Source organism: Podarcis tiliguerta (genome assembly GCF_965153285.1).
Source record: "Podarcis tiliguerta genome assembly, chromosome: 5".
Classification (NCBI taxonomy): Eukaryota; Metazoa; Chordata; class Lepidosauria; order Squamata; family Lacertidae; genus Podarcis; species Podarcis tiliguerta.
The window spans coordinates 15,708,908-15,730,232 of record NC_139538.1 but is presented as its reverse complement, the minus strand read 5'-3'; the positions used below and the strand labels follow the sequence as shown (position 1 = coordinate 15,730,232).

The window sequence follows — 21,325 nt, the reverse complement described above, 5'->3', positions numbered from 1 at the left end:
CATCTATATCTGTCTACCTGTCTATATCCCCATCTGTGCTATACATTTAAAGCAGTATCATACCACTTTAAATAGTCATGGCTTCTTCCAATGACTGCTGGGAACTATAGGTTGTTAAGGGTGCTGAGAGCTGTTAGGAGATCCCTATTCCCCTCACAGAGCTACAATTACCAGGGTGGTTTAACAGTCATCTTCTATTCCAAGGAAAAGGTAGCTCTGTAAGGGGAATAGCCCCAGCCAACATGAGCAATATTCAGGGATGCTGATCTGTAGTCCAGTAGCATCTGGAGTGCCATAGGTTCCCTATCCAAGCTGTACACAAGCACCAGGGGAGAACTACATAAAAAACTTAAAAGAGAATGATGTTTGCCAACTTCGCATGTTCTTCTATAGCATCTATAACAGCATTTATAAAGTTATCTATGAATGTTCAAAACTCATGTTCATGTATAATTTCACAGTAGTCCTAAGAATCCTGAAAGCTAGCCAGGATTGTTTTTGTGGTGGTGATGGGAGGGCTGAGTCTGAAAGAATGATAGTTCCCATACCTTCTCACAGTAGTTCTAAGAATATTGCAAGGTAGGCTAGTATTCTAACTAGATATTTGAGGAAAGGACTCTAAATCAACAACTGAGTTGAAATGTGTACCTGAGGCTTCTTAGGTCACATTAGCCACTGCACTAGCTCAACTAAAATTTTGGCTATTTGGCTACTACAGCAACAGCTATTATTACTACAAGAAATTACTATTCACTTTGTGTCAACAGCATACGGGTTGTAGAGAACCCAGAGGTGAGACATTCCCTCCTTGTTCAGAGAACATGCAATGTATGTTAGGTAGAATCATAGAATTGTAGAGTTGGAAGGAACCTAATCCACCCTCTTCAATGCAGGATTATTATTATTATTATTATTATTATTACTATATTAATTGAATTTGTATGCAGCCCTATACCCATAGATCTCAGGGCAGTTCAGAACATAAAATTACAATATAAGAAAGACAAAATACCTAATAAAAAATAAGAACAAAAACAAACCAATAATCCCCCAATATCAGATAAGATGTGGTGTAGGTCAAAATGTGATAAAGTAGTGAGGATAAATTAGAAGCCAAATGAGCAGTAAAGCAAGTTAGCCAGGGTACTGCAAAAAAGTGAAGACACTGAAAGAAGAAAGAGTGCTGTTTTTGTGGTGGCGAAAACTGTAAGGAGCATCATAGGGGGAGAGTGCTGTTGCACTCATATCCTGCTTGAGGACTTCTTACAGGTATCTCATTGGCAGCTGTTAGAACAGGATGTAGGTCTAGAAATGCACTAGGATTCAGTGATATTGAGCTACATAGACCAATAGTACGACTCAGTATAAGGCAGCCTAAGTATATTTAAAGAAGAGAAACACAAACTGCATTTCCCATGGAACAAAATCCTGCCCCCCCCAAAAAAAAACAGGGCTTAAAGCCAAGATGTCTCTTGAGCATGAACAGAGTAGCTTTGTTTGTGAACAGAGCCAGGTTGTGTGGTGTTTTTGTTAATGGGTACAGTGCCTTTAAGGAAGCGCAGAATGTCTTTTCACACTGTTGTCAAGCAGCTTTGCAAAGAAATAAGTGCAATTACCAGTTGCCTCTGAAACATAGTGCTTTACGTATTAAACACATAGAAAGTAAGAAGATAAACATTTGAAATGACCTTGTTTGTCTGTCTACATGACTTTAAAGCCAACTGACAAAAAGGGTTAAATGCTGGACAGGTTACTTGTCTAATAGTGAGACGGCTGCAGGGTTAGTCTTCTGATGCAGTGATCAACTACTCAAGTATTCTGAGAGGTCAGGGACACATGTTGAGATCACAGCTCATCACATCATGTGAAATCTGGACTGAATCAAGTTATGGAGCACCCAGATCTAAAAATGTGCTTGATATCAGTTATTCACATGACCAGTCATTGGGCCAAAAATAAACGCATGAATCACCTCCTGGTAGTTTTTCATCAAGCAGTCATCACCACTTGTGTGAATGCACCTGCGTTGTCAGGGGTTAAGAGCCTCCACTATAAGAACATAAGGAGTAAAGCTTATGAGAGTCTATATAAGAAGGAGGTTGTGTGATCTTGGCCCTGAGAGAGAAAGATGACTCAAAGCCAATTTATTCATTTATTTAAAATAGGAGCATGTTCCCAACAAGTAAAATGGATTGTCAACTGCGCGTGTGTAACTTCAGCCTGAGCCCTGCATGAAGCTGTCCAGGGTACCCTTCCCTTGTCTCTGCTGAGTTTATCACTCACAACAGTACATGCAGTGGGTGGGACTATTCTTTGTGCCTCTGTGACCTACTCTGTGTGTTCTTTCAATGCATGGAGCAGTTTGAATAAGCCCGCATAGGGCATTGGTTGGGTGCTAGGTGAAGCAGGATGCTGGACTAGAAGACAAGGACCTGTCTGATAGAGCAAAGCTCTTGTCATGGTAGGCATAATAGACCAGAACCTACCTTAGATGCTAATAGCATACTTATTATCTGAATGTGGATCCTTATGTAGCCAAAAGAAAAGATCAACAGACCTGGGGGAAACCCAAGATTTGCAGAAATATGTTTTTTAAAAGAAAAGAATAAAGAATAGAGGAGGGGCTTCCAAAACACCACAATCAGGATTGTGCATGCTCACTGGCCACAGAATGCTAGCTGAGTGTGAGAGGAGAAATGGAAAACCAGGGAAAGAGGATGCAACAGAGTATTCCTTAAGAAGGGAAAAGTTGGCTGGCTGGCTGGCTGGCTGGCACCCTAAACAGGAGCACTCCACCCTCTAACATTTTATTTCAAGTCCTGTGATATTGATTATTTTTCCTTGAGGAAATGGGACTCTGCTCAGTCAATATGTTACCTGTGTGGTCTGGGTTGGTTCACTGTTTTTTTTAGCCTGATTTGTTTTGTAAAGATAAAACAAGAGAAGAATGGTAGTATTTTGCATGCACAAAATTGTGGAAATATTATAGTGTTGTACTATGTTGTACTCCCATGCCAGACTTGCTATGAGAGACCGGGGGGTCGGGGTGAGAGTGGAGATAAGATTTTTCAGGATTATAGTTGTTCCTGGCTCTTCAAAGGTGAAGCCAATATGACTATACTGTACCAGTGCTGGGGATGTCCCAGGCACACAATGCTCCTGGCACCATGAAACCCGATGCTAGCTCTAAGAGACTTCAAATTTTATTTGGCTCTCGAGAACTAAAGTAAAAACATTTAATTCCGGTCCAAATAAATTTAAGGTGGTTTTCTCCTCTCAGTCTTGCCTTGCACTCAGGCAAACTGTGCTTTCTTTCACATTGTCTGTATCAACCAAACCAGATTTTAAATCATTTTTTGCTAATCTTCCTTATTCCACATTTAAAACAAAAACAAAAACTCCAAACACAATCTTTTCCCAGTTTCTGTTTCAAACACTGCTGTGGCTTATATCCAATGGCAGTCATACTCACAGTAGACCCACTGAAAAAAACCAGGCATGACTAACTTAGGTCCACTAATTTCAGTGGATCTATCCTGATACAATCCTGTCTTTCTGCCAGGGACTTCAGAGGTTTCAGCTGGGAACACTGTGACCAGAGGTTGACATTGAGACACACTGGGGTCATGAGTGCCTAAACTGCTGAAGGGAAGAGGTAGGGCAGTGTGACTGGTTCTGCCACACTGGGTGCCAAGCCCAGGGGGCACCACAGGGCATTGCAAGTATGACATAATGAATGGAGCTGAATAGAAGGTGAGAGGTGGGGGCACCAAATTTTGGCCTCACACAGGGCGCCCCTGAAAAAGGGAGTGTAACATTGTCCCTTGTGATTGGCAGGTACCATAAAGCTTCTGTATTGGCCAAGCCTGGTGTAAATACTAAGAACCTGTCCTTTCTGAAACATAGGAAACTTCCTTCTCTCAAGTCAGACCATTGGATTTTCTCTACAAGGAGTGGCAACAGCTCTCCAGGACAGGAAATGCCAGCAATTGAACTGGTCACCTTCTGCTTACCTGGTCAACCATCTTTTGCTTATTGTAGGCTTCAGCTTCTCAAGAAACCTCAATTAGGTAACATATTCTCAACATCTAGATGCAGGGGTAGTCACCAATGGCCCTGCCCCACTTTTAAGGGCTAAGTTTCTAAAACTAGAAGGGATAGATCTCTAGCCTGCCAGCCTGCCTGCCTGTGACATGGGAACTATCACTCTCCATGTGCTCCAAGATATTTGGTAGAATTATTATTGTTATTTCTCAACATTTCAGTACTGAGTTCTGACATTATTAATGGGTACAGCATGGTGGCAGGCAAGAGTGAAGCCTTGTTGAGCTTTCATTAAGATTAAGCACTGTCACCAAGACAAACCAAGGAGAGTACTATTTCAGTATAGATCTAGAAATGTTACCCAAGTTATTACCTGGAATTTGTCCAACTGGTAATGCACAGATGTGTTATGAATTGAGTTTAATTTCCCCCGGAAGTTTTTCTCAAGCCTGGAATGTTAAAAGAACATTCCACACATGTGTAGTCAGCACTCAGGCTGGCCAGGATGTTCCTTACACTTCAAGAAGCTCTCACTGATCTCTGTAAACCTACATGATCTACAAAGCCACCTGATTTTTAAGACACATACACAAAAGATAATTAATGGTAACTACTGGCTCTGGATGACCTTCTCATTGGTTGTTGTGAACTATGTGACCAGACCACTTAACTAAGTTTTGTTAGGGATCTTCTCGGTTTGAGTTAATTCTTGGAACTGTTTCTTGCAAACATGTGTTTGATCCCTCCCCAACAAGATCTGAAACTTTCACTTATTCCTGGGTGCCTTTGTTTGGGGTGCTAGGATTCCTTAGTGGCTGGTGCTGGAAATTACAAATCCCAGGGGCAATACAATAAAGTGCATGCATGAAGCATCATTAGTGTGCATGGGTCAACATTAGGAGCTAGGAGAAAACTCTCAGAAAACCATGAGCTTTTATGATCAAGGAAGATCATACATATCATGTCAATGTTGAATAGACTTGACCAGCCTCTCACTAAGTAGTACATCTGTATAATCAAGACACCACCCCATCCACATAGTCTGAGCACATATATGGTACATACAGGCAGGAGACATATGAATTACAAAAGTTCCCACAACTTTCATTGTTTTCACCATCCAGAAACAAATCTGCAAGTCCCTGCTTAGATCTAAGAATTTGCATTTGTTATTTCCACAGATATTCACATGGATTCAGAGAATCATGACTGATGTCAGGATCTGAATCTCACATACAATCTATCATTGGTTACCAAAACAATATCAAGAATCTAAGTATATTTTTGCAAAAACAACAGAGCCTTGTGGCACCTTAAAGCTAATAAATACATTGTGGAATAAGTTTTCATGAGAGCTGTTTCATGCACCTAACAAAGAAGGCTCTGGCCCACAAACCAGTTGCTGCCGTAAATTCATTTGTTGTTAAGGTGCCACAAGACTCTGCTAATTTTTGCCAGAAGACTAATTTAGGAACATCTCTTAGAAAATCCAAGGAAACAGGAAATTATTTACAAGGGGCAGAGCAAGGAGGATTGACATGTTTCCCTACACATGTTTCATAAGAGGAAGTTTTATGACAAAGCACTGAATGAATTACCAATGTAAATATTAAGAGATTTATTCTAATATGAATTCAGGGTGCCAATCCATATTTTGTGCCTGGCAACGCTAACACCTGTCTTGCCTATTCATTCATTGCTGCCTTGCTTATTCATTCATTGAGCCACATATGAAAGCCTGAACAGCAAGCCTGCAATTCAGAACCACCAAAATCCGTGAAAGCTAATTATTAATAACTGAAAACGAGTGAACCAAATGCAGTGTTATTTTCATCGCTGAACCCTGCTGTACAAGAAGAGGCCAGGCCACATTAAACTGCACGTTAATAAGCATTATTTAATTAACAGATGAAGAAGCCCCTTCAAAAGCCGCCCTGGCAGATTTTGAACTTGATCTTCTCTCATTTGATGTCATGCAAGACCAGATAAATGACAAGTATTTCGAGAGTCTGCAAAGGCCCTTTCGAACAGCTGCACAGACTTCACCCCTTCTTTGCAGCAGGTTTCTCACTTAAGAAAAAAAACACGCTTCATTACATCGCCTCTTACTTGAGCTGCAAGGGTCTATTCAAAGAAGATAAGCCTCTTAGAAATGAAGTAGCGTTGAATATAGGTTTTGAGTGACGGCAGGAAGGTTTATCCATTCAACAGACAATACTGCTTTCTCTGCATTAATCTAGGAGGCGGACAATGATCTGTTTTTAAGGCCGCATCTCATCTCTTTTCCCACAGCAGAAGGTGATTAGAGTTAGGAAACAGGGACTGTGAAAGAAAACTGAGCGCTATCTCTCCAGCCCTCCTGTTTCCTGAATGGGGAGGAGGGAAGTTCTAGGCCAAGTACATCAATCACAGATTCACAATCAGGATGCTTCTGGTTTATCAGATGCTGCTGAACAGCCTGGCAAAGGTGAGGGTAGGGAGGGCATGACCCCCAACAAAGTAAATGCCATGTTATCTTTGAAGATAATGACATGAGCATCATGAAAAGATTTCATTATAATTATTTATGATTATTCAGGGCTGCGATAAATCCTAAGTTTAGGTCCGTGGAGGAAGAGGAGATCAATTTGTGGCACGAACCTCGGTGACAAATTGGACTGCCAACTTTTCAGTGAGTAATTCCTGAATACCTTAGAGACTGCCTCCTCCCTTATCACATTTTTTAAAATCAAAAGACCTCCCCGACTGCAGCATCCACATTCCAAGTCCCCACAAGATGGATGTACATAAAAAGGATGCCTATGGGAATTCCGCCTGCAAGCAGGACCTAAGCACAACAGCACTCTCCCCAGCTACAATTCTCAGCAACTGGCATTCAGAAGCATGCTACCTCCGACTGTGGAGCTAGAACACATGTGATCACTCCTTAAACATATCTCATGCGGCACCATGTGGCTAGCTTTAGCCTTGTAATGATCTGCCTGTGGCTATCCTTCCCTTGTTCGGCAACTACTTTTGCCAAAGGGTTACACTGCAAATGGGGCAGGGGTGGGAAAGGAGGGTGGCAGGCCAAGTCCCCACCCTTCAAGAATGTCTGCAGTCAGGCCCCATAGCCACAGATGTTGTTCCCTCGCATTCTTCTTTGGAAACTGGGTTTAATGATTGAGATACCAGACAGTACTAGTCCACTGGGCTGAATATGGTCTTGCAGGACAGCAGTTATTGACCTGCACCATATACTCCTCTCATCTGCTTTTCCAGAGCTATGTTACTATTTCAACCAATTATCCATGCAGTTAGAGCCATCAGGTAAGGTATCTATAGGTCAATGCTTGAGGACACGCCTAGCTTGCATACAAAACCCCAGATTAAGCCTCTGCATCTGCAGTTGAAAAAAGAGCCTCAGATAAAAGGGCTGAGAAAGACCTCTGTCTGGGATATAGAACAGAGACTGCTAGTCAGAGTAAACAGTGGCAGGGTAGATAAATGAACCAATTCCCTGTTGGAAGTGCAACAGCAGGAATCATTCAGTTGGAATTTAAGGGGTTAATTCTGATCTCAGCATTAGTTAGCTACTGGGGGTGGGAGTGCAGGTATTGCTTAGCAACCAGGCAGAGTGGCGTGATCTTTATTGAAGTAGTGTGTGCTCTGATTGGTTGTTTAGTTCTGAGGGAGTTCTTTCTGCCTATTTGGTTGAATGTCTTCCTGCTATGTACAAGGCTTGAACTAAGGAAGACAAAACCTCTCTACTCCTTCCTCCTCAAATTATACACACTATCAGAACTTTATACAAATTATCGGGACTTATACAAATTAACAGGACTTCCCCTCTGGACTCTGTTTCCATTATTTAAGTAATTTTGCATGGTCAGAGGCAGCGTAAGATAATTTAGTATGTTTATACTGTTAGTGACTGCACAATTTTCCTTCCCCCTGCACAGTGCTCAACCAAGGCATGTTTGGCAATTCCTTCCCCAATAAGCCAGGCAACATCAAGCCAAAGATAGGAGTTCTGAAGGTTGATAAACGCATGAAAAAACCAAAGTCTCCACAAATTGAGCCACCTGCTGTAGAAAATAACAGACTTTCCACAGATAGAAAACAAAAGGAAGTAAAGGTACACTTGTAACCACAAAACTCAAAACCAGTAACTACTTATGAATAATGTTTATACAAATATGGATCTACAAAAAAATAATAATTCCGTTTGTAGTACATCAAATGTTAAGTCTGCAGTGCCTTCTTTTCAGTGTAACATGTGGGCATCAAGGTATGTGTTCCATTGAAATAAGTGCAGTTTGGATACACCATTCAATTTACTTAGGATACGTCTCTTGGATGGAGGGATGGGGACTTGGATTTTGGATGTGCCTAAAGGGGTACATATAGACCTATATATTTATGCCCCGTGGGACAAACATGGGGAGCCTGTGGCCCTTTAGATGTTGTTAGACTACAGCTCGCATCAGCCCTGACCTTGGCCATGCTGGCTGGTGCTGATGGGAGCATATTTAAATAGCGGTGAAGAGCCATAGCTCTGTGGTAGAATGCCCAACTTACACACCATATATTTAAAGCACATGGATTGAAATTGTAGTTTTTAAGGGTGTTGGGACTTGTAGCTCTGTGAGGGGTAAACTATCATTCTCAGGATTTTTGAGAAAGACATGACTGTTAAAGTGACATAACAGTGCTTCAAATGTAAGATGTGGACATGACGCTATCATCTCAAGTTATGGCTGGGAAGGACTTCAGAATGAAAAGCTGGAGAGCCATTTCCAGTTAGTGTACAGTTACTGAACTAGATGGGCCAATGCTATGAGTCGGCTTCCTATGTCCCAATGAATACAATCAAAGCAACAACAAAAAATGAAAGCAAAGTAGCAACAATACCTAGTGTGAAGCAATTATTATACAGCAGAATTAAACACAGAGCAGCAGTTAATACTAATCTCAGCTAAAATTAGAGAAGTTTAAAGACCTGGGAAAATAAAGAGAGTTTTGCCTTGTACCAAAATGATTTAGGAGGAAGCACCAGCCAGGCAAGCCTCCCAAAGGAGAGCACTTCTTCAATGGGGTATCATAGTTTAAAAGATCCTCTCAGTAGTTTTCAGCTGCTTAATGCAGAGACACATGGAGATGGGCCTCTGACCTTTGTGAATTCCAATATGAGCTGACTTGATCTGCACCTAGACTAATGAGCTGATGAGAAAGCAATTATCCTTTGATAACTGCAATGTAGTTCTCAGATAAATAGAAATACACAAGCACACACATTTTAAAATGTGTATTTTGAGAGAAAATACATTCAAAATATGTATTTAAATGCAAAATGTTCATACACAGCTTAAAAAGTTTGCAGATTAATGTGGAAATGGGATGGAATGTACAAAAATGACCACATGAATCACATATAAACTCATCCAGACATTCCTTAGTGTGTTTTTCTTGTATATTTTTAACCCAAATAATAGATGCCTTCTTGGTTTTCTAAAATCAGTGCAGAACATTATTGCAATGCAAGTGCTTATAACAGATAGACTAAGCCTTCAGGAATGGAAGAAACGTGGGAGAACTCGAGCAGCAATGGATCCTTGCAGCAGGAAGACAAGTATGTCCATAGTTTCTTCTGTGAAATATTGGCAGGCATAGCAATATCATCCGCAGATTTATTTATAAAATTTAGGAGAGCCATGCTGTACAAACCCAGCTACCATAGATATGGTTTGTTGTCACTTTCTATCTTCCAGCTTCATGCTTCGCCTGTGTAACTGCACCTCTTCAGTGAATGGCCTTTTGTTATTCTTATCTCAGGGCCTCCACATTCCTCAAAACACATCTGTCACAGCACAGCGTGATAACCAGTTGCTAACAACTCCTGTGCATCAACTTCCCTATCTCACTGAAAGACACTGACCTCCCAGGAAGAGACAAGGCAAGCCAAGGAAATGTTCTGTGTATCAGAGTCTGCCTTATTTACCTAGTCAGCACCCTGCTATTTACAGTATTTTGTTTGCCAGCTGCAGTCACAGACCCTAATGTTGATTTAAAAAAAACCAAAAACCATGGAAGCCTTAATAGTATTGTCTTGAGAAGTTATATCTCACTACAGGAAATGGTGCTACAGACATAGCAAACAGGTTTTTGGTTGTTTCAATCATTCCCTCATTATAAAGTCCAGCCAGTTAAGAATCCTATTCATTTGCTCACCCTGTCATCTTGATCGCATTTGAATGTCTGGGGAGCAGGAGGTGCTTAGCGGGCCATGGTTTTCAAAAGTGGGGGCAGAAAAGTCTAGGCAATGTGTTGGAGACACTGAAAGTTTTCATTTTGACTCCTTAATGAGGCCGACCTTTGACCAAAGCTGATGAGTTCCATACCTGTCCTGGTGTGTTTTCTGAAAACATTTGACATGGGTTGAAGCTTTGACGGGGGGTGGGGGGTGGATATGACTAATGAAGTCTAGGTATAAAAATAATGGGCTGCAATTGCAAGTCATTTGCGTGAAACCAAACTCCTTAAAAAGTTGTCTCTGCTCACTTTCTGTTTTCTAAATGAGTCAATAATACGAATCAGATGGCTCCAAGGACTAGACCTCCAAATATTTCCTCTCTCAGTCTCCTTTCTATAAATTAGCTGCCATTTTGTGCAATTTTGCTTGCCTCCGGGCACGCCTTAAATTGGTCTGTAGCTACTAAATGGCTGGAGCTATTGCAAAACATGTAGGCTAATACATAATGCCTCATTTTTTGTTAAATGTAGAGTAACAGCTCTTCTTGTGAGGTCAAGAGGCCCATTTTGCTACTACTCAGAAATACACGACAATTATATGCAAAGTGGTGGTAGGAAAAATATTGAGTATATGATTTCTGCTAGAAGTTAAAGAAGATCAAAAGGTAGCACAGACTTTTCACCATCTCATTTTGCTTCCTTTGAGGGAAATTATCCCAGCCTCCATTTGCTGGGTTGACCCTTTCACATCTGCGTATCTCCTTCTGAAAGTCATACAAGGGGGGTGGGGATGACCCTAGCTAGTGATTTGAGCAAGACATTAGAGGCCCCACATACAATGAGCCACATCCTAGCCAGTTCATCCCTCCGCCACTTACAGAGATTACGTGATCTTCCTTCTTATAAACCTAATGTATAAATGATTTCCTGTTGCAAAAGACAGGGAATCACTTCTCAGAAGAAATCTTAGACCGTTTTAGAAATGAGTTGATCTCCTACAAGCCAATGGAGAAATAACTTACTTTAGGAGGCAAAAATAGTGTGAGTTCCTGTACTGGGTTTCTTAAAACATATATGCAAAAGGTTTTTTTATGATGTCAAGGAAGTCAGAATCTTATGGTTTGTGTTTGATGTCATAGTTTTATGTATTTAGCACAAAGGCACACTTTTGTCCTTTTATCCTTCTCATAATATTAGAACCTGGGATTATTGAGTGAAATGAAAAGGTTTTCGATTTAGGCAGGCAAAAGGAAGTACCGTACATATTCAAATAATGTCTACTGTATTTGATTGTGGTGATGAATACCATGGTTTAACCCAAATTAATATGGATATGGTGAACAACCATCCTCCACCGTCTCCTGTCCCCAGGATCAATTAGAAAAAATTACTTATATTCCTATGCCCTGGATACGCTTTTTGAATGCATTTTATCTCAAAAAACACATTTTTAAAATGCATTGTGGTGTGGGTGTGGGTGGGTGTGGGTGGGTGTTTGAGCCAAGAACTCCATTGAATAATGTGGAGAAGTGTGAAATCTAAATTGTAACTACATTCTCATCAGCACATTAGTCCAGGATGTATGGATCAGCTCAGTTTTGCACTGGAATTCACATATATCAGAGGCCCATCTTCAAATGACCCTGAAATATGTAGCTGGAAACCAGTGAGAGAGCCTTTTCAGCTATGATGTCCCAATTATGAAGTGCTCCCTTTTGTGAGTACTGTGCCCATTTCTGGGTACCACAGTTTAATAATGACACCAACAAACTGGAGTGTATCCAAGGGAGAGCAACAAAAATAGTGAGGATTCTAGAGACAAAATTTTATGAGAAAAAACTGAAGGAGTTGGGCATGTTTAGTAAAGAAGAGACAATTAAGAGACAATATAGCAGGGCTGTCACACAGACTATGTACCAAATTTACTTTCTGTTGAGCCAGAGGGTAGGACCCAAATCAATGGGTTCAGAGGGGCTGATGTCTGTTTGGACTAGCGGGGCAGAAAGTGGGGACAAGCCCATAGCTGTCAACGTTTCCCTTTTTTAAAGGGAAATTCCCTTATTCTGAATAGGATTCCTCGCAAGAAAAGGGAAAAGTTGACAGCTATGAACAAGCCAGACCGGGGGGGGGGGGGGCAATTGGCATGGGCCTACAGTTTTGAGGAGGATTTCTAAGTTCACTTGATACTCAGGCTAAGGGTGACCCTTTGGTAAAGATTATTGAAATGGGGCCTAGCCTACTACCAGCTTCACATGGCACTAAAGAGGGAGATCCACAGCAGGTGGAGCCAAAGCCAGTTATAGGCAGAGCCAACTAATTCTAGTTTTGTCCTCCAGCTCCTGCCTGCAGAGTTCTACAATGGCAACACTGAGATTAAGGAGGAATAAGCTGACCAAGACTACCCCCTGGACTGGAGGAAGGCAGGTAGGCAGGTACTGACTTAGGGTTGGTGAACAGAGGTTGGTGGAACAGCCCCCCATTAGTCCTAATGGACCAGCCTCCTCTGAATGGGTTCAAATTATACACACACACACACACACACAAAGACACAAAGATTTAAACAAACATTCAGAAGAATTTCCTGGTGATATGAAGTGCTCAAGAGGGAAGTAGAGCACCTCAGAAGATGGTGGGCTCTACTTCGCTAGAGGTTTTTAATCAAAGGCTAGATGACCACCTATGCTGTAGTAATGGATTTCCTGCACTAGCAGGAGATTGGACTATATGACTTTTGTGACTCCTTCCTGTTCTAAGATTCTCTGCATCCATTGTAGGTAATTGTGAAGAGGTGGGTCGTCTGGATTCACGAGAACATAAGGACTGCTTTCTGGGAACAGAGAAAGGTGCAAAGGTCCATTTGAGTGCAAACCTAGCCAGCTAGATGTCTCTGGATGTTCAGAGCTAAAATGAGAATAGCCACTTCCCCACATGTTATAATTGTGTGGCTGTTTAGTTATTATATAAAAACTGGGGGTTAAAATGCAGAAAGGATAGGTGGGCTAAACCATCTTCACCTGCTCACCATAGTGTAGTGGCAAATTCAGAAGGATCCCTTCATGATAGTTATAGTCCTGCCCTTCACAGCTATGCCCCTTCTAAGATTATACAATCTTCTATGACTATATAATAATTTTATATTTATACAATAATAATAATTGGAGCTGCATTGCAATAATTGCTACTCATCTCAATGTACAGTAGTGCCTTTCACCTAGATCTACTATTTTCTATATACATACCCTGAGCAAATGATTTAAAGAGCTCCAGCATCTCCTATTGGAGTGGCTTAAGTTGTGTTTTCTGAGAAATTCCATTGTAAGTAACAGAACTTGCACACCATTCTCTTGAAATTGAAGCACCTTGTGTTTTCAGTACTCCAAAATGCTTAGCTTTGAATCACACGGTGGCTAAAAGGCACCCCTTTCATGCTGATTGGGTGACTCTAGGATGCTGGAGACAAGAACACTTCAGAGATCCTGCTGCAGAAATAGTAATGGGTATTCAACCCCATGTGACCCCAGACCACAACACCCCTACTCTCCACAAACTGCCTCCCCATGCCATTTCTCACCTAGGGCTACAAGACTAGATAAAGGAAAATATGAAAACTGGAGGAGCTTGGACAGGAAAAGAGTCCTGAATGTCCTAAGAACATAATGGATCAGGCCCTTCTAATCAAGCATCCTGTTCTCACAGTCACCAACCAGATGCCCATGGGAAGCACATGTGTCTCTTCTGTGCTTTAAGCTACCCCCTGCCCTTCCCTGCTTTGAAGGTATTCAGCACAAGCTACATGCCAACACATTGGTTATGCTGCATGTGATTAGGGCCCCGTAAGCAATGCATGGCAGTCATGCCTCCGTTCCCTGCCCCAACAGGACAAGGCCAAGTTTGCACTGAGGAGGAGGAGGATCAGAGTCACTTATGCCGTTAATAAATGAGAAGAAGGGGAACAATGTAGAAGGCTGTGGCTCAACTATGTTCAAGTCAACATGCCCTCCTAAATGGAACGGCAAAAGTGTCTACAAGAAGGTGCACATTTTAATTCCATTTTGCACTGGACATCGTTTGACCAGATATGTTGAATGTGACAAATTGAGTACATATGCACTTTACATTTCTGCATTTACTGTTGTTACTATTTAAGCTTTATTGACAGTAAGTTAACAGCAATGTTGTGTAAAACTCATATAACTCCACATGGCTGGCTCAAACATTTTACTGCCTACGTTTCAAGCAACTCAGAAATGTTGCTTTGATCATGTCCCGTCCCGTCCCCCCCCTTGATTCATTTTGTTTATTTCCAGCAAATTCTGGGCATTTTTCCATAGAACACTACAAATAGCATTTTTTTTGCTGTTATAACCAGGGATTGCTTTCTAAAAAGAACAGTGTTAGGGCTGACCTGTGCTTCTGTCTCCTAGTGCATAGCCACACAGCCAAATCAACATATACTTGGCAAACACAGACTGAACTGCTTGTGTTGGACTGGTAATCCTGGAATTGATTTGCTATTTGCAATTCAATCCAAATTTACTATAGCACTGAAAAGTTCACTGAAGTGGGATGATTATGATAGGTATAAGGAAAGATGGGCACATGGCGAATAAATTACAGTACACAGCATCTTCAGCACAAGTAGAAAGCTTGCATTTCGTCAACCCATATCACCACGTGGCCACATCTCCAATACAGAAAGAGAATCCTTAGCCAAGCAAGCAAGTGAACTAACCTAAAACTGGCTCAAAAACCTTGACATGTTAGTTTTAATTTTGAGTAAAGAACTAAAGATCCAACATGCTCATTTTGTAGGAGGAAAAGCACATTCCATAGTGATGTCTGTGTAATAGATGAGACTCTTGAATAAATCAGAATTATTTATGTATTTGTTCATCCAGTCATTTGTGTGGCTTTTAAAGAGTAATGGAGAGAGACCTAAAAGTCTAGGTACACATATATATGCATACATGTGCACACATACACAGATATTTTTTAAGAGGAGGCTTGGCTTACTCACCCTTGTTTTTCAGGCACTTTAAATGGAAAGGCTAAGAAAACTCACAATTTCCATTGCAGGTACATTTTCCATAGTTAATTAAACACTTCCCTACCCCTACCCCACATAAGTAATAGACATTTCTCTTGGAGAGGACATGATTGCAAATGAGGATCAAGTCAAAGAGGGCATTCTTTGTGATTATATGTAAAAAACATAAATCCATGTTTTTCCAGTTTAAGAATAAATTATTTACCACATCCTAAGGGAAAGAGCAATATGTGTATGCTCAATCTCGGTGAGTTTTCCATATCTCCTTGGTCTCGGTCAGCAGAATAAACAGTGAGCAAATGAGTAGAGAAATCACAGTTGTGAAGAGTCCCATTTAATTGAGATATTTAAAGGTATATCCTCACAAAGGGTCACCTTCCAGTATATACCTTCATAGTAAACCAGTTACCTCATCCTGCCAATAGGACCTTGTTTTTCGGTCCATTCTCACATACTGATAAGAATTATTCAAAAGTGTCCAAAGAATGACTCATTATGTTGTATGGCTTTTTTTAAAAAAAGTAATAATGAAAAGCGGCTTCACTCAAGATCATCTGATAACCCATTATCTTCTTCCTGTTTAGTCTGAGGGTGAGTTTACATAATCAGTTCCACAGAGAAATGTCACAAGGTCCTTGTAATTGTGGTTACATTCATTTGAGGTGAAACAGAAATACAGCCAAACAAACACTAGGACTACTTTTCAGTGCAACAAATTTTCAAATACTTTCCAGGGTAATGGATGCTCTTCCAGTGATGAGTGCAATGCAATATGTGCAATGCAGGAGTCTAACATGATGCACTCCAGATGTTGTCTTGGACTGCAACTCCCATCATTCCTGACCATTGGCCATATTTGCTGGAGATGAGAGGAGATGGAGCCCAATACATCTGGAAGCCACCATGCTAGCTATCCCTGATATGTCTGGTATGAAAACTCTATACCTCAGGCCAAAATGGAGTAGAACCAAACGGCTCAGTTCTTCCCCCTTAAAAAAAAAGGTGGGGGACTAGAGGACACATTGAGAAGACCATCTTCAGGTATTCCATTTAAGCTCATGATGAGAAGAAACACATGGAGCTAACCCTTCAGTGACACTGCACTCACCATACCCACTCCCTAGCTAACGTGTAAACATTAATATCAGCATTAATATCTCAAGGACCACCTCTTCTCATATGAACCAACCTGAAATCTGTGCTCACCATCTGAGGCCCTTCTTCATGTGCCCTCTCCACTAGAGGTCCAGAGGGTGGCAACACAAGAATGGAATCTTTCCGAGGTGGCTCCCCACTTGTGGAATGCTCTCCCCAGGGAGGCTCGCCTGGCACCTTCCAAGGCCTTTGGCTAATTAAACAATCTATGGCCTTTTAAAGTGGTGGGTGTTTTTGTTTGCTCTATGTTATGTATTTTTTGTGTTTTGAATTGTAAACCACTCTGTGAGCCTTGGATGAAAGGCGGTATAGAATTATTATTATTATTATTATTATTATTATTATTATTATTATTGAAAGCTGCCTTAGTTTTGCAGTGTTTCCAGTTATCGATGAATGTGTATTTAGCATATGCATATCTCATCTTCAAGAAAGATTTCCTAACAAGGTGACAAACACAAATAAACAATCTAAGCATACAACAGGAACATATAACGTAATGACCCATACTGTTAAAATAGCCAATAAGGGTTCCTGTTGTCCTGTTGGAGAAACTCTAAGGGTGGTAAAGCAGCTCCCTTCAGACTAATGCTGATTATACCCTAGTCAGGGGGTGCATCTGATGTACACAGTGTCATTGAGAAGGTAGCTGTTCTCCTCTGAAGACACTTTGCTAAGGTGAAATAGTATATGGTGCTGCTGTGAGAGATTAAGGCAAGAGTTCACTCTTTGATATGAGAGTTCTAAGCAGAACCTGGGAATTTTGAAGCCTAAAGACAAGAATTACAACCTGATCATCTGGCCGCAATGAAGAAGATAATCATAAACTCGATGGATGACTACCAGGATGTTTGGCAGAATACATTGTATTTTCAAGGATTAGAGAGTGGGGTATATGTGCCATAAACCTTTCCTTAGAAAGAAGACTAAAAGAAAAATATTTAACTGAATTATTTAAAACTGATCGCTCAGGAGTTCTTATTCATGTGAGTAGCCCTGCTAAAATTCATTCCACCAATAAGGACTCCTTCTCTGATTAAACGGTTTCAGGATCAGGCCCTTAATTACTTTTTTAAAAGTACACTACCCACCAACAGTTACCTAATTTAGCAGAATATATTAGCTCTCTGCTGTATAAATCATAATTAAAGCTGTTACCTTACCTATTATACCCTCAAGAAATGCCCCATTAAAGTTAAATAGTTTCTACAAGCAATTTTATACATTATATAAGAGAGCATGTACATGTATATACAGTGTGGTTTAGAATTAGTTTGCATGTTCTTTAAAGAACTATCTATTAAATCAAAATGGTGCAGAATTTCATTACTGTAAGATGTTTTTTAATGTCCCAAAAGCTCAGGCTGTCCCCTAGGAATGTATCTGCTAGAGGCTGCCTTCTTATAATACAATTTATTGCTTACAATCACAACTAAAGTATTTAAGCATTTGCAGAGGTTGTCATAAGTGCTTTTGTTATTTTCTGTCAAATTCAAGGCTACACTTAATACAGTTAACTGTAGTCATTTCATTTCAAAACTCAAGAATCCAATTCTCAAACATTTACAACAATATATAAATTCAGTTACTTTGGTATAGGGTATGTATGCCGCTGAGAAAACCCTATTTCAACAAAAAGGGTGCAATGTGGAGGAGGCCAAATAGAAGCTGCTTTCAAAAGTAAGCTTTATTTCTAATAAAACTAGCCTGGTTTCAAATAATATTTTCTGCTGGATTCTTCAATGGACATATCATTTCATATGTTATGTTTTAACAGATGCCAAATGCTTCCATCTCTGGGGTTCCATTTATATCTTTCCTTATACTTTGTCAAACCTTTTGTAAATGCAAAACAATGGTTCATTTGGATTACTCACAGAGGATAGAACTGCATTAAACAAATTCTCTCTCTCTCTCTCTCTCTCTCTCTCTCTATATATATATATATACACATACACACACACACACACCCCAGACACCCCTTTAGATATTGTAGCAAATCTAAAGGGGAGAAATGGAAAAACTGAACATATTCTGCATTTATTGTTCTAACACTGTTAACAAGCAAATAGCAGATGCAAATGTCACAAGTAAAAAAAAGAAAAACATATTAAATGGGAAAATACCCTGCTTTCACTGAATGTTGATCTTGTGCATTAAAAAAGAGAGAGTAAAAGAAATAAAGCTGACAATCCAAAGTCTAGCAGTATTTATTATCACCCTTGACAATTATGAATTAAAACACTAAGATTGTATTGTGGCAGCAATCAAAATAATCTCCTGTTTCTCATATGTAAAAAAGATTTCAAACTATTAAAAGTCACTGGCAAGTAGACGCAAAATAGCAAACCACGCATTTACTGAGCATGCCTTCTGATACATTTACAAATAAGTTATAGTGAAGGTGTCCAAAAGATTAAAAACAGTAGCAAGTGTTATTCTCAAACAATGGATAGTGGAGGCATTTTGTTTGTTTTTTTCTGAATTAAAAATGGAGACATGTTTGACTCTTACACATCCCAGAACACACATTACATGTCTAGAGCAGAAACACATGAAAGGTTCCATGGGGATCCTATAAGGGTGGTATTTTGGCAACACCTCTACATTGAGTGTGATTAGCATAACCACTGAGACTTCACAGGTAAAAATAGGAGCTCATTTGCAAGGATGGGCAAATCTCTCAACTTCTCTCAGTTTCTCCATTTACCAATCTTAAGTTCATTTCTCCACATTTCAACTTTTTATAATAAAAAGGTTCTCATGAAAATGAAACAGCATTTTAATGTATATTTATCCCAACATACATATTTTATGTGCAATTTTCTTTCAATATCATGCATTTTTGTATGTTATTTTTATTAATATGGGCATGAAATGCACACTTTACAGTAATATGTGATATCTGTACACATTACTTCTCTTCAAAGAAGAGTGAATATTGAAGGTTGACTGTTTCAGTTCACATCTGTTTCAGAAGGGGCCAATTACGTAAGTTTGTCTTTAAATACAAACAGAAACTAATTTCTCCCACATCCCTACTCATTTGTAATATCCCTATCCTCACTCCAAGGATCTCTGTCTAAGGGCCTTTGCCTTTAATTCCCTGAAAGTCCTCCTCTCTCTCTGCATTCATTATTGCAATAATGAACCGTCCTGAACTTCTCTAAACTCTTTTGTCAACCATTCAAAATAAGCTTCATGTTTCTGTGAAATTGCAAATTACATATCCTACTACATAACACCTCAGTGTTCATACAGGTGTATTTACTTTTATGCACAGTTATTTATTTATTTATATACTTTTATATACTCCCTTCAAGGGCATAGCTCTAACAAGGTGACATACAACAATGAGAGGGGATCAATTAAGATATATTTGAATGGTCAAACCATAAAACACAGTATTGTAAGGAAGCACATAGTCTCAGGAATTAGCATCATACAAACATTGTGAAAGAAATGCAGTCTGGAACAAATGAGCTCTCAAGGGACATTCAAAGGCTTGTATTAAATGGACCGTGCATAGTTCTGCAGGAAGCGAGTTCAACAACCATGCAGCCACCACTGAAAAGGCCCTATCCCCTTGCTCTCACCAACTTAGCTGGCACTTAAGAATGACCTCTGTAGCTAATCTTAATAAACAAAGCACACACAGCGCAGAGCACAATCTTATACCTGTTTACTTGGAAATCAGTTATTTCATGCTCAATAGGGTTCAATCCTTATTGTAAGTATATTTAGGATTGCTGCCTTAATCAGAGATTTTCAGAGATCTCAGAATAGGAGCTAGATCCTGAATAATAACTACCGGTATGTTAGCAACTCACCGTAACAAAATTGTAACAATATATCCCCAGAAAGCAACATAGAGACAAAATAGGGAAAGTTATTACTTAGGACAGTTGCCAGAAAAAAATAGATGGTCACTCTTAGATAGGGATAGTGGGAGCTTATGGATTAGATCAGTCACACCCAATACCAAGATATAACAGATCTATGTACTGCCATGGGAGGCACACCCAGGAGGTCAGAATCCTTACATTACTGTACTGTATTAGCTTATTCCGGCAAACACACTTGTGATTCTCTCAAGTCATCCTAGCGTGCCCCAGAGTGGTTGCCCTATATTGGCTGCCCTATATTGGCACAAAAATGGATTCAAAAATAGCAGCTAGCATTTCCTTGTTTGATTATTAATATTTTCTTCTCTGTTTTTAATTTTTAAACAGCTGTATAGCTACATAAACAGGAGTATTTCCTGGCATCCTCTACACATCAAACCAAATATATTTTCCAATATTAAACTTCTACATTCCACTCCATCATTATGGCTCTGAATAAGCTACAAGTTCACAGAACTGGTCGTTTTTATAGCAATGTGTGATCTTTTTTTATATATATATAGCACGCTTTATTAATACAAAGCCACCCTCTTCTAAAACATTAGCACATTACATGTTCAAGTACAGTATATCGAATTGCAGGTGCTTAAAAGCTGCCAAGACAAATGGAAGGTTTTCTGCCAGCTTCTTTTTTTTCATTCCCCCCAGGAGGGATTAAATTCCTTACTAAACTTGTGGCAATGAACATAAAATATAATAATAATTGGTTGACATTCCTATCATGGCTTTTTGTCCTAGACCTTATGCAAGTGAAATAAGGAGTTAAAAGACTTTTCAAATGTGCACCACTACAGGAAAAAAAGAAGTTGGTTGATTACTGATACACTTTAAAAAGAATGATAGATTCCGAAGCAGACTGATCAACTTAACTTGAAGTAAGAGAAAGGAAGAAAGAGAAAGGTCTCTACAACCAATCAAACTGAAATGCCAGAGCAGAGGGCAA

General features: G+C 39.9%; 1 protein-coding gene and 1 long non-coding RNA gene across 20 annotated transcripts in view; one reads left to right on the top strand and one right to left on the bottom strand.

The window, feature by feature from the left end:
* The window catches only part of MECOM (MDS1 and EVI1 complex locus), a 457,532-nt gene that overhangs the window by 382,499 nt on the left and 53,708 nt on the right, over positions 1-21,325 (bottom strand). The gene's annotated exons all lie outside the window — the stretch shown is intronic.
* LOC310678529 overlaps positions 11,838-21,325 on the top strand; it is a 52,908-nt gene continuing 43,420 nt past the window's right edge. The window contains exons 1-2 of the long non-coding RNA XR_014511818.1: positions 11,838-11,992; positions 12,612-12,699. This is a non-coding gene — a long non-coding RNA (uncharacterized lncRNA). The remainder of the gene's footprint in view (positions 11,993-12,611; positions 12,700-21,325) is intronic.